Here is a 15213-nt window from a genome sequence, read left to right on the forward strand (position 1 = left end):
ATCCGGTCAGTACGTAATACATCTATTACTGGACTTCCATGTACTGAATTTCCTGCATAATTAATATATATGAGTGCACACTCGCCATATAAAACACTCCTACATCTGCGCCTCATTGATTTATTCTTTTTAATGTGAACTATGAATATTGTATTTATTGGATATTAACAGTTATTATAAAAAACATTGGAATTTGGCATCTTCCCGTCTGCCATATACACAATTTTATTTATATTTAAGCATTTTTAATCACCAATTGACACTGATTTATGTATGATTTATTCACTTATAAAAAACTGCTTATATATTTATATATTTGCTATGTATATAAAACGCAATTCTCTTATACTGTTAATTTATATATTTTTGTTAGAATACATTTAGACTGAGGAATTCTACACCTCAATTTCTCCTACTACAGACCCCTCAAAAAATCTGGACCTGAAGAAGAGGAAATCCTCCCCGAAACGCGTAGTCCATAATTGTCCGCTATTCTCTGTTTATGTTTTACTCTCTGAGCAAAAGTTTTGTCAAATAATTGTTATTGCAAAACCTTAGAGTTATATTTATGCCAAACCTACAACAGAAAAACCCTGCCTGGCTATAGGTTACACCAACAGTATCCATTTCAACTAGTAGTGCGACAACTAAAACGGGTTACCACAAAAAAACATTTTTTAGTCTCCCATATCATGATTCCTTCCTGCACACCAGAGTCTGCAGCAGCTTTATAACTAACTCTTTCCTTTTTCATTCTCCCCTTGCATGGAGCGAGGTGTACACACTCTATACCAACATGAGAGATATAACAGGCACAAGGAGCTCAGGAGTCATCACTTACTTTACCTGTGGGTAGACTTGCCGCACACTTACCTCGTGTAAACACCATCTTGCGTTACCAGAATGTCCTGCACGTGAGCAGATCACCGCAGCAACCCAGAAGTTGAGAAACACATTGGGGCACATTTACTTACCCGGTCCAGTTGCGATCCCGTGGCGCGTTGTCCGGTGCTGATTCGGGTCTGCCTGGATTAACTAAGGTCCATGCGCCCGATATCCAGCAGGTGTCGCTGCTGCGCGAGGTCCGTCGGAGTTCACCTTCTTTGTCAGGGTGCATTACGTGCTGATCTTGAGACACCCTGACAGCCACACCCCCTGATTTCTGTTGCGTGAAAGACGGCGGCGTTGCGCAAAACCCAAGCGAATGCACCAAAATCCCGGCGCAAATCGGAAATCGACGGGAAAGTGCGAAAAGTGCGCAATACGGACCCTTAGTAAATGAGCCCCATTCTGCGCCCAGTGAATAACCACCGAGTCTGTCAAAACTGACGAACAAGCAGAGGAGAGCCCGGCAATGGAGACCCCAATCAATGAGAGATGGAAGTCGGAGACAGCACAGGAGAGCCCGGCAATGGAGACCCCAAACAATGAGAGATGGAAGGCAGAGACAGCGCAGGAGAGCCTGCCAATGGAGACCCCAACAATGAGAGATGGAAAGCAGAGACAGCGCAGAAGAGCCTGCCAATGGAGACCCTAACCAATGAGACATGGAAGGCGGAGACAGCACAAGAGAGCCCGGCAACGGAGATCCCAACCAATGAGAGATGGAAGGCAGAGACCGCTTAGGAGATCCGGGCAATGGAGACCCCAAACGATGAGAGATGGAAGGCGATGGAAGGAGACAGTACAGGAGAGCCCAGCAATAAACACCCCAACCAATAAGGATGGAAGGCAGAGACTGCACAGGCGAGCCCGGTAATGGAGACCTCAAACCAATGAGAGATGGAAGGCGGAGACAGCACAGGAGAGCCCGCCAATGGAGACCCCAATCAATGAGACATGGAAGGTGGAAAAAGCAAAGGAGAGCCCGGCAATGGAGACCCCAACCAATGAGAGATGGAAGGCAGAGACAGCACAGGAGATCCCGGCAATGTACACCCCAACCAATAAGGGATGGAAGGCAGAGACTGCACAGGCGAGCCTGGCAATAGAGACCTCAAATCAATGAGAGATGGAAGGCGGAGGAAGCACAGGAGAGCCCGGCAATGGAGACCCCAACCAAAGAGGGATGGAAGGCGGAGAAAGCAAAGGAGAGCCCGCCAATGGAGACCCCAATCAATGAGACATGGAAGGTGGAGAAAGCAAAGGAGAGCCCGGCAATGGAGACCCCAACCAATGAGAGATGGAAGGCGGAGACAGCACAGTAGATCCCTGCAATGGAGACCCCAATCGATGAGAGATGGAAGGCAGAGACAGTACAGGAGAGCCCGGCAATGAACACCCCAACCAATAAGGGATGGAAGGCAGAGACTGCACAGGCGAGCTTAGCAATGAAGACCCCACCCAATGAGTTAAGGAAGGCGGAGACAGCCCAGGCGAGCCCGGCAATGGAGACCTCAAACCAATGAGGGATGGAAGTCGGAGAAAGCACAGGAGAGCCCGGCAATGGAGATCCCAACCAACGAGGGATGGAAGGCTAAGACAGTACAGGAGAGCCTGGCAATGGAGACGCAACTAATGAGGGATAGAAGGCGGAGACAGCACAGGAGAGCCTGGCAATGGAGACGCAACCAATAAGAGATGGAAGGCAGAGAAAGCACAGGAGAGTCCGGCAATGGAGACCCCAACCAATAAGGAATGGAAGGCGGAGACAGCATAGGCGAGCCCGGCAATGGAGATCTTTAACCAATGAGGGATGGAAATCGGAGAAAGCACAGGAGAGCCGGGCAATAGAGATCCCAACCAACGAGGGATGGAAGGCGGAGAAAGCACAGGAGAGCCTGACAATGGAGACGCAACCAATGAGAGATGGAAGGCAGAGACAGCACAGGAGAGCCCGGCAATGGAGACCCCAACCGATGAGAGATGGAAGGCGGAGACAGTACATGAGAGCCCGGCAATGAACACCCCAACCAATAAGGGATGGAAGGCAGAGACTGCACATGCGAGCCCGGCAATAGAGACCTCAAATCAATGAGAGATGGAAGGCGGAGGAAGCACAGGAGAGCCCGGCAATGGAGACCCCAGCCAAAGAGGGATGGAAGGCAGAGAAAGCAAAGGAGAGCCCGCCAATGGAGACCCCAATCAATGAGACATGGAAGGTGGAGAAAGCAAAGGAGAGCCCGGCAATGGAGACTCCAACCAATGAGAGATGGAAGGCGGAGACAGCACAGTAGATCCCTGCAATGGAGACCCCAACCGATGAGAGATGGAAGGCGGAGACAGTACAGGAGAGCCCGGCAATGAACACCCCATCCAATAAGGGATGGAAGGCAGAGACTGCACAGGCGAGCTTAGCAATGAAGACCCCACCCAATGAGTTAAGGAAGGCGGAGACAACCCAGGCGAGCCCGGCAATGGAGACCTCAAACCAATGAGGGATGGAAGTCGGAGAAAGCACAGGAGAGCCCGGCAATAGAGATCCCAACCAACGAGGGATGGAAGGCAAAGACAGTACAGGAGAGCCTGGCAATGGAGAGGCAACTAATGAGGGATAGAAGGCGGAGACAGCACAGGAGAGCCTGGCAATGGAGACGCAACCAATAAGAGATGGAAGGCAGAGAAAGCACAGGAGAGTCCGGCAATGGGGACCCCAACCAATAAGGAATGGAAGGCGGAGACAGCACAGGCGAGCCCGGCAATGGAGACCTTAAACCAATGAGGGATGGAAATTGGAGAAAGCACAGGAGAGCCCGGCAATAGAGATTCCAACCAACGACAGTACAGGAGAGCCTGGCAATGGAGAGGCAACTAATGAGGGATGGAAGGCGGAGACAGCACAGGAGAGCCTGGCAATGGAGACGCAACCAATGAGGGATGGAAGGCGGAGACAGCACAGGAGAGCCTGGCAATGGAGACCCCAACCAATAAGGAATGGAAGGCGGAGACAGCACAGTCGAACCCGGCAATGGTGACCCCAACCAATGAGAGATGGAAGGCAGAGACAGCACAGGAGAGCTTAGCAATGAAGACCCCGGCCAATGAGTTAAGGAAGGCAGAGACAGCACATGCAAGCCCGGCAATGGAGACCTCAAACCAATGAGGGATGGAAGTCGGAGAAAGCACAATAGAGCCCGGCAATAGAGACCCCAACCAACGAGGGATGGAAGGTGGAGGAAGCACAGGAGAGCCTGGCAATGGAGACCCCAACCAAAGAGGGATGGAAGGCGGAGAAAGCAAAGGAGAGCCCGGCAATGGAGACCCCAACTAATGAGAGATGGAATTACATAAAAAACTGACGCTCAACATAGAAATATATGAAAAAGAGGTCTTAGAGAAAAAAGTAGGGAAACTAGAGAGGGATAGAAAAGATTTCAAGTCTGAAAATATTAAGTATTGGATTAAGAATAAAAATAAGAACCCCCACCCAGAAGATCATGCCCCACGCAATCGCAAATCCACAGTTAAAAATAATCATCAGAAATACCATACTAAAGAACATATCCCCCCTTATCCTCACCCGAAAACGAAGTCCAGAATGGCCACGGATACCAACACCCCCAACACACAAAATGGAAGATACCATGAAAAGGATTTTTCCCAAACCAGAACATTTACACCCACACACATCAGAAGTCATAAAGCAGCAGAGACTAAGGTACAGAAGAAAACAATCTTTTTTCTAAACTGACCACTGGAGTCAACCCCACCGCCAAACCGGATCACATCCTAGTAACGAATATCCTAAACCTAACCTACCATCCGGAAAATTCCCTCCAAGAGATCTAAATGAGTCTATCCTCACTACCCACGAAAATAGCTAATCTCCTACTAGTCCCATTGATGACCCTCCGCAACAGTTTTTTACTCCACTAAATAGTAATAACACGAAAAACATACCAGTGGAAATAGTACAAAACCTAGAGGGAACCTCATTTAATGAAACGTTATCTTTTATAGGACTACCAGGGGAAATGATGAATTTCCCATTACAAAAATACACAATAAATCCAATCATAAAGGAAACAAGTTTCCCAGCACCCCCTCTGTCCCTAAAAAGAAAAAATGCGGCAAGAGAAGAACCCGAGGAGGAAGGAACAGACACAGGAATAACATCATCAGAGGAGGACTCCCTAGTCGAGACCCCCAAGAACAAGAAAATCAGATAATTAACATAACAAATACCATTGGTCCTGAGGTTGAAAAAGCTAAAGAGGATACTGATATCGTAAAGATCTTTAATCTGTCCTCGCACCAACTGTCTATCTATGAGACCAAAGTATTACAAAAAGGGCTGTCCTATTGTCCCTCAAAACGATCCGACGAATTTGAATTATTCATTGATCTTAACAGATTTATAAGAAACCTCACGCTTAAAAGACATTTTAACTTACTTAGCAATAATAAAGAAGATACAGCATGTCATGATACCAACGATATTATTCTTGATATGCCCAATACTACGAACACAGTTGATAAGGCAGTACCAATACATACCAATCTAAGACCTAGGTCCACCTTCTACCCTTCTCATCATAAGGGCAATTATGTTGAAACTTTTTATACCCTTGTCTCAACGGAGTTCCAGAATATGTACTCCCAGAATGATACAACCAGGAACCGCCCAAAGAAAAATAATCTTACTAAGAAAGAGAGAATAGCACTTAAAAACTTATCTAAAGTAGATGACTTAGTGATCAAGTCAGCTGATAAGGGAGGGGGGGTTGTTCTACAGAATTGGGCTGACTATGTCGCAGAAGCTACGAGGCTTCTATCAGATACCGAGTTCTATTTGAAATTAGACTCGGACCCCACCCCGAAGTACAAAAAGGAATTATACAGCCTCCTCGATGAAGGTCTCGCAACTGGAAATCTAAATAAAAAGAATATCAATGCCTGAAAGTAGAAGAACCCGCTATGGCACATTTTTACCATTTACCTAAAGTGCACAAACATCAAACAAAACCCCCAGGGAGACCCATTATCGCGGGCATAGGGTCACTTACTTCAAATATGTCACATTATGTTGACTTATACCTGCAGAAATATGTAAGACTACTGGATGCTTTTCTACTAGACACTTCAGATCTAATTAAACAAGTAATCACACAGAAATGGGAAGATTCGTTTTTATTTATAACAATGGATATATCTTCACTATATACAAACATCCCACATGATTTGGGGATACATGATGCCATCTCCCAATTCCTGGACAAAGATCCAAACATTGGATAACCACAGGCCAACTTTCTCCTGCGGGCAACTAACTTCATCTTGAAACATAACTATTTTTCTTTCCTCAATAAGATCTTTTTACAAAAACGTGGCAGTGCCACGGGGAGCAAATTTGCCCCTAGTTTTGCTAACTTGTTTGTTGGACTCTTTGAAGAACAGGTGATCTACCAACATGCGGATTTTGCACAATGTTATTTTTACAAAAGATTTATTGATGACATTTTTATTATCTGGAAAGGCACAGAGGAAGAAGCATTGAAAATTATTAATGACATTAACGAGAATTCTTGGGGTCTTGAATTTACCTGCAATATTACTGAGAACTACGCAGAATTCCTAGACGTGGTCATCTTCCACAATCCAGATGGGAATATTAACACTAAAACATTTTTTAAACAGGTGGACAGCAATAGCTTTTAATAGTAGTCATTTTAAAAAATGGCTCGCCGATGTACCATATGGGCAGTACAAGAGAATTCGGCGCAACTGCACTGACGATACAGATTATCAGCAGCAAAGTGAGGTTTTAACTAAACGTTTTAACGCTAAAAAATACCCGTCTTCCCTTATCCAAACAGCCGTTAAAAAAGCAGGTTCGCTAACACAAGAAACGTGCTTACTCCCAAGAGACAAAAATAAAGAGATAAACTCATGCAATGTCAATTTCATTACGACTTTTTCAACCGATAGTCAAAAAATTCGGACTATTCTAAGTAAACATTGGGATGTACTTATGCATGATCCATACTTAAGAGAATCCATACCCAAAAAACCACAACTAACCTTCAGGAGATCCGAAACCCTAAAGAACATCCTAGCACCCAGTCGGTTTCGGCCAGAAGAAGCCGCTAAGAACGTGAAAGCAACCTTTTTCCCTAAAATGTTAGGAAGCTTCAGATGTGGACACAATGGGGCACATTTACTTACCTGGTCCGTTCGCGATCCAGCGGCGCATTCTCTGCGCTGGATTCGGGTCCGGCCGGGATTCATCAATGCAGTTCCTCCGCCGTCCACCAGGTGGCGCTGCTGCGCTGAAGTCCGCTGGAATGCCTCGAAATACACCGGCCTACCCAGGATGAAGGTGAGTGAAATTTTCGCGACACAATTTTTTTTTTAAATGCGGCGGTTTTTCCGAATACGTCGGGTTTTCGTTCGGCCACGCCCCCCGATTTCCGTCGCGCGCATGCCGGCGCCGATGCGCCAAATTCCGATCGCGTGCGCCAAAAACCCGGGGCAATTCAGGTACAATCGGCGCAAAACGGAAATATTCGGGTAACACGTCGGGAAAACGCGAATCGGGCCCTTAGTAAATGACCCCCAATAGGTGTAAATGTCAATAACACACAGACAAATGAACTTTACTTCCACTGTCACTAAAGAAGTGTTTCCCATAAAAAACTTTTTAAATTACAGTTCCAAATACATTATATATCTAATCGAATGCAGGTGCAAACTCCAATATATAGGACGCACAATCCAACCTTTGAGAGAAAGACTGGACAAGCATAGACAGAATATAGAACAAGGCTTTGCTCTGCACAGCGTCTCACGACACGCGGCCACCCATCACAGTTGCAATATGAAAGATTTTAAGATAACTCCTATTGAACACATTAAACCTAACACACCACAGAGATTCAACTATCTAAAAAGAAGAGAAATGTACTGGATTTTTAAACTACAATGTTTGACACCTGCTGGGCTCAACGAAAGCTTGGAAAACGTTTTTTAGATATGACTCTTAATATACCCCTATTTAACTCCAAGCCTTGAGTGTCTCTTTAGTTCTTTCTGCTGTACCTTCCTGCTCTCCCCTCTTTTAATTATGTGCACTTGTATTTTAGCAACTAATATGTAATAATAAATACATTAATTTATCTCATATGTTCGTCCCTACCAAGTTATTCTCTACAGATATATATATATATTTTTTTACAGTTTGCTATCTATTTATGTATTGTTATGTGATATTGTATCAAGTTCTATACACCTAACTCTGCTACAATACAAAGCCACCAGGTACCCTACCCCTATATACCTTATCTTCATCTTTATATTATCTTGAGCTAAAATATAAGATCATTTAAATACAAAGTGGCTGCAAGCTACGATATAATTTATGATATAATCCATTATGTACCCTATCCCCATTTCTTATTTATTTATTTATTCTTATTAGCAATTTTTACCTATCATGCCCCCACTATCCTTATACTTTTATGCCGATATTTATTTATTTATATTTATATATATATATATTTTTATTCCCATTAATACTCCCTATTAATATTATCATTATTCTCATGTTGCTATTTACAACGTATCAGCCCGTCAATCTCAGTCGGGACTGCATGATTCCTTCTAGTTTTTGTTCCTGTCACTATGGAACTGTAAGTCTTAACGCGCATACTCCGTTTCTATGACGGCCGATAGTCGCGTTCTCCGCCGGAAGACACTTCCGGCGTTTCCGGTGTCTACGGCATCATTTTCGGGACTGCGCATGCCGCCAATTGCCGATGGCGCGCCAATTTCCTTTTTGGCTCCATTTCTTCACTTCACCACAGCCTCTGATTGTAAATAAATGTTCTACACTTTACTATAAATACCTCTGTATTTCTCTGTATGTATTTATTTATTTGTGTCCTGAATTTGATAAAGGGTCTGCGATCCGAAACGCGTTATTTGGACCATTCAACTGGTACAATTCTAGTTTATATATCTTTTAAGTTCTAATAAATTAGCTATTTGATTTAATTAATTGGCATCTTTTACTGGTATATTTTCAAAATATTGGGCAAAATACTACTATTAGCGCTCCGCGTTGACTCATTTTTGCCAACCAATTTTTTCTTGTTGCCAATGAGAGATGGAAGGCAGAGACAGCACAGGAGATTCCGGCAATGGAGACCCCAACTGATGAGAGATGGAAGGCAGAGACAGTGCAGGAGAGCCCGGCAATGAACACCCCAACCAATAAGGGATGGAAGGCAGAGACTGCACAGGCGAGCTTAGCAATGAAGACCCCAACCAATGAGTTAAGGAAGGCGGAGACAGCCCAGGCGAGCCCGGCAATGGAGACCTCAAACCAATAAGGGATGGAAGTAGGAGAATGCACAGGAGAGCCCGGCAATAGAGATCCCAACCAATGAGGGATGGAAGGCGGAGACAGCACAGGAGAGCCTGGCAATGGAGACGCAACCAATAAGAGATGGAAGGCAGAAAAAGCACAGGAGAGTCCGGCAATGGGGACCCCAAACAATAAGTAATGGAAGGCGGAGACAGCACAGTCGTTCCCGGCAATGGTGACCCCAACCAATGAGAGATGAAAGGCAGAGACAGCACAAGAGAGCTTAGCAATGAAGACCCCACCCAATGAGTTAAGGAAGGCAGAGACAGCACATGCGAGCGCGGCAATGGAGACCTCAAACCAATGAGGGATGGAAGTCGGAGAAAGCACAGGAGAGCCCGGCAATACAGACCCCAACCAACGAGGGATGGGAGGCGGAGAATGGCAATGGAGATGCAACCAATGAGAGATGGAAGGCAGAGACAGCACAGGAGAGCCCGGCAATGGAGACCCCAACCAATGAGAGATGGAAGGCAGAGACAGCACAGGAGATCCCGGCAATGGAGACCCAAAACAATGAGAGATGGAATGCGGAGACAGCACAGGAGAGCCCAGCAATGAACACCCCAACCAATGAGACATGAAAGGCGGAGACAGCACAGGAGAGCCGGCAATGGAGACCCAAACCAAAGAGGGATGGAAGGCGGAGACTGCACAGGCGAGCCCGGCAATGGAGACCCCAACCAATGAGACATGGAAGGTGGAGAAAGCAAAGGAGAGCCCGGCAATGGAGACCCCAAACAATGAGAGAGGGAAGGAGGAGAAAGCACAGGAGAGCCTGGCAATGGAGACCCCAACCAATGAGGAATGAAAGGCGGAGAAAGCACAGTCGAGCCCGGCAATGAACACCCCAACCAATAAGGGATGGAAGGCGGAGACTGCACAGGCGAGCTTAGCAATGAAGACCCTACCCAATGAGTTAAGGAAGGCGGAGACAGCACAGGCGAGCCCGGCAATGGAGACCTCAAACCAATGAGGGATGGAAGTTGGAGAAAGCACAGGAGAGCCCGGCAATAGAGACCCCAACCAACGAGGGATGGAAGGCGGAGACAGCACAGGAGAGCCTGGCAATGGAGACCCAACCAATGAGGGATGAAAGACGGAGACAGCACAGGAGAGCCTGGCAATGGAGACGCAACCAGTAAGAGATGGAAGGCAGAGAAAGCACAGGAGAGCCCGGTAATGGTGACCCCAACCAAAGAGGGATGGAAGGCGGAGAAAGCACAGGAGAGCCCGACAATGGAGACCCCAAACAATGAGAGAGGGAAGAAGGAGAAAGCACAGGAGAGCCTGGCAATGGAGACCCCAAGCAATGAGAGAAGGAAGACGGAGAAAGCACAGGAGAACCCGGCAATAGAGACCCCAATCAACGAGGGATGGGAGGCGGAGACAGCACAGGAGAGCCTGGCAATGGAGACCCCAACCAATGAGAGATCGAAGGCAGAGACCGCACAGGAGATCCCGGCAATGGAGACCCCAACCAATGAGAGATGGAAGGCGGAGAAAGCACAGGAGAGCCTGGCATTGAAGACCCCATCCAATGAGAGATGGAAGGCGGAGACAACACAGGAGAGCCCGGCAATGGAGATCCAAACCAAAGAGAGATGGAAGAGGAGAAAGCACAGGAGAGCTCAGCAATGGGGACCCCAACCAATGAGGGAGGAAGGCAGAGACAGCACAGGCGAGCCCGGCAAGGTGACCCAACCAATGAGAGATGGAAGGCAGAGACAGCACAGGAGAGCTTAGCAATGAAGACCCCACCCAATGAGTTAAGGAAGGCAGAGACAGCACATGCGAGCCCGGCAATGGAGACCTCAAACCAATGAGGGATAGAAGTCGGAAAAAGCACAGGAGAGCCCGCGAATAGAGACCCCAACCAATGAGGGATGTGAGGCGGAGACAGCACAGGAGAGCCTGGCAATGGAGACGCAACCAATGAGAGATGGAAGGCAGAGACAGCACAGGAGAGCCCGGCAATGGAGACCCCAACCAATGAGAGACCGAAGGCAGAGACAGCACAGGATATCCCGGCAATGGAGACCCCAAACAATGAGAGATGGAAGGCGGAGACAGCACAGGAGAGCCCAGCAATGAACACCCCAACCAATGAGACATGAAAGGCGGAGAAAGCACAGGAGAGCCGGCAATAGAGACCCAAACTAAAGAGGGATGGATGGCGGAGAAAACACAGGAGAGCCCGGCAATGGAGACACCAACCAATGAGAGATGGACGGAGGAGAAAGCACAGGAGAACGCGGCAATGGAGACCCCAACCAATGAGAGATGGAAGGAGGCGAAAGCACAGGCGAGCCCGGCAATGGTGACCACAACCAAAGAGGGAGGAAGGCGGAAAGAGAGGGAAGGAGGAGAAAGCACAGGAGAGCCTGGCAATGGAGACCCCAACCAATGAGGAATGGAAGGCGGAGAAAGCACAGTCGAGCCCGGCAATGAAGACCCCAACCAATGAGAGAAGGAAGACGGAGAAAGCACAGGAGAGTCCGGCAATGGGGACCTCAATCAATGAGGGAGGAAGGCGGAGACAGCAGAGGCGAGCCCGGCAATGGTGACCCAACCAATGAGAGATGGAAGGCAGAGACAGCACAGGAGAGCTTAGCAATGAATTCCCCACCCAATGAGTTAAGGAAGGCAGACACATCACAAGCGAGCCTGGCAATGGAGACCTCAAACCAATGAGGGATGGAAGTCTGAGAAAGCACAGGAGAGCCCGGCAATGGAGACACAACCAATGAGAGATGGAAGGCAGAGACAGCACAGGAGACCCCAGCAATGAACACCCCAACCAATGAGACATGAAAGGCAATGAAGACCCCAACCAATGAGAGAAGGAAAACGGAGAAAGCACAGGAGAGCCCGGCAATGAAGACCCCAACCAATGAGAGATCGAAAGCAGAGACAGCACAGGAGATCCCAGCAATAGAGACCCAAACCAAAGAGGGATGGAAGGCGGAGAAAACACAGGAGAACACGGCAATGGAGACCCTAACCAATGAGAGATGGAAGGAGGAGACAGCACAGGAGAGCCCGGCAATGGGGACCCAAACCAATGAGGGAGGAAGGCGGAGACAGCACAGGCGAGCCCGGCAATATTAACCCCAACCAAAGAGGGATCGAAGGCAGAAAAAAGAACAGAAGAGCCCTGCAATGGAGACCCCAAACAATGAGAGAGGGAAGGAGGAGAAAGCACAGGAGAGCCTGGCAATGGAGACCCCAACCAATGAGGAATGGAAGTCGGAGAAAGCACAGTCGAGCCCGGCAATAAAGACCCCAACCAATGAGAGAAGGAAGACGGAGAAAGCACAGGAGAGCCCGGCAATGGAGACCCAAACCAAAGAGAGATGGAAGGATAAGAATGCACAGGAGAGCTCGGCAATGGGGACCCCAACCAATGAGGGAGGAAGGCGGAGACAGCACAGGCGAGCCCGGCAATGGTGACCCAACCAATGAGAGATGGAAGGCGGAGACAGCACAGGAGAGCCCGGCAATGAAGACCCCAACCAATGAGAGATGGAAGGCAGAGACAGCACAGGAGAGCCCGGCAATGGAGACCTCAAACCAATGAGAGATTGGAGGCAGAGAAAGCACAGGAGAGCCTGGCAATGGAGGCCCCAATCAAAGAGAGAAGGTAGGCGGAGAAAGCACAAGAGAGCCCGGCAATGGAGACCCAAACCAATGAGAGAAGGAAGACGGAGAAAGCACAGGACAGCCAGGCAATGGAGACCCAAACGAAAGAGAGATGGAAGGAGAAGAATACACAGGAGAGCTCGGCAATGCGGACCCCAACCAATGAGGGAGGAAGGCGGAGACAGCACAGGCGAGCCCGGCAATGGTGACCCAACCAATGAGAGATGGAAGGCGGAGACAGCACAGGAGAGCCTGGCAATGGAGACCCCAACCAATGAGAGATGGAAGGCAGAGAAAGCACAGGAGAGCCCGGCAATGGAGACCCAAACCAAAGAGAGATGGAAGGCAGAGAAAGCACAGGAGAGCCCGGCAATGGAGACCCAAACCAAAGAGAGATTGAATGCGGAGAAAACACAGGAGAGCCCGAAAATGGAGACCCCAACCAATGAGAAATAGAAGACGGAGACACCACAGGCGAGCCCGGCAATCGTGACCCAACCAATGAGAGATGGAAGGCGGAGACAGCACGCGAGAGCCCGGCAATGAAGACCTCAACCAATGAGTGATGGAAGGCAGAGACAGCACAGGAGAGCCCGGCAATGGAGACCTCAAACCAATGATAGATTGGAGGCGGAGAAAGCACAAGAGAACCCGGCAATGGAGACCCCAATCAAAGAGAGATGGAAGGTGGAGAAATCACAGGAGAGCCCGGCAATGGAGACCCCAAACAATGAGAGATGGAAGGAGGAGAAAGCACAGGAGAACCCGGCAATGGAGACCCCAACCAATGAGAGATGGAAGACGAAGGCAGCAATGGCGAGCACGGCAATGGAGACCCCAACCAATGAGAGAATGAAAGTGGAGACAGCACAGGAGAGCCCGGCAATGGAGACCCCAACCAATGAGGGATGGAAGGCAGAGACAGCACAGGAGTGCCCGGCAATGGAGACCCAACTAATGAGAGATGGGAGGCGGAGACAGCACAGGAGAGCCCGGCAATGAAGATACCAACCAATGAGGGATGGAAGGCAGAGACAGCACAGGAGTGCCCGGCAATGGAGACCCAACCAATGATAGATGGAAAGCGGAGACAGCACAGGAGAGCCCGGCAATGGAGACCCCAACCAATGAGAGATGGAAAGCGGAGACAGCACAGGAGTGCCCGGCAATGGAGACCCAACCAATGATAGATGGAAAGTGGAGACAGCACAGGAGAGCCCGGCAATGGAGATCTCAACCAATGAGAGATGGAAAGTGGAGACAGCACAGGAGAGCCCAGCAATGGAGATCTCAAACCAATGAGAGATGGGAGGCGGAGACAGTACAGGCACGAGGTAAACGGCGTAATCACAGGGAACTTTTGCATAGAATAACAAAGTTAAAGGTACCGTGAAGATGGCAACCTGTGTCGTGAAGGGACCCTGTAACACGCGGCTTTGCCACAGGCTACTTAATAGTAACAGTCCCAAAGGCAAGAACACCCAGGCCCGGGAACAGGGAGCCAAGCTCAACCACCATGTATTCTGGAGCTACTTCTTGTCCACAAGAAAAAAACATGTGTGCTCATTGCCTTGCCTAGGAGAACATAGACTTAACCCATTCAGTGCTGCCTGAGGACGACCAGGAAATCCTCTATATACTTTTTATCCTATAAATCCACTATGCCCTCTATATACTCTATATCCTCTATATACTCTATGTCCTTATTCTTGTACTGTTCACTTATTCTTTACTTACGCAAAGAAGGTTGTAGGTCCCTCAACTACACAGACAACCACACACTCAGTGATGATAACACAGAACCTGCAATCGCTTACTACATGGACTCAGCTAACAATGACCTCTGACTCAGATCCTTTAAGGCCACGAGCAGAGATTTATTAAAGGAACACTTTAATATACATAAAAATACACAACACTCAAAGAATAAAATTATCAGATAAAAATAAAAAAACAATCCACATCCGATACAAACAGTTAGGAGAAAATGGAAACAAAAACCTCTCGCTATGGAACTAGGTAGAAGTTCCTTGGCCGAGGACTGGGCATGGTGAGTCCTCAGAACTGAACCAGAGCCATTGGGCCACTTCACTCATTTAAACCCAAAGGATTGTTGCCCCCCGCCCCTGGCTGTGATGTCAGTGTGAGGGGCAGTTTTTCTATCCCCCTCCCATCAGAGAGGTAGTTTCTGGGTCTGGGGTTTTAATAAAACCCAATAACTTTTAATTGGAAGATGGCACAACCATTGCTTCCAATCACCAGGTACC

Source organism: Engystomops pustulosus, unplaced genomic scaffold, assembly GCF_040894005.1.
Source record: "Engystomops pustulosus unplaced genomic scaffold, aEngPut4.maternal MAT_SCAFFOLD_48, whole genome shotgun sequence".
In the NCBI taxonomy this organism is placed as follows: Eukaryota; Metazoa; Chordata; class Amphibia; order Anura; family Leptodactylidae; genus Engystomops; species Engystomops pustulosus.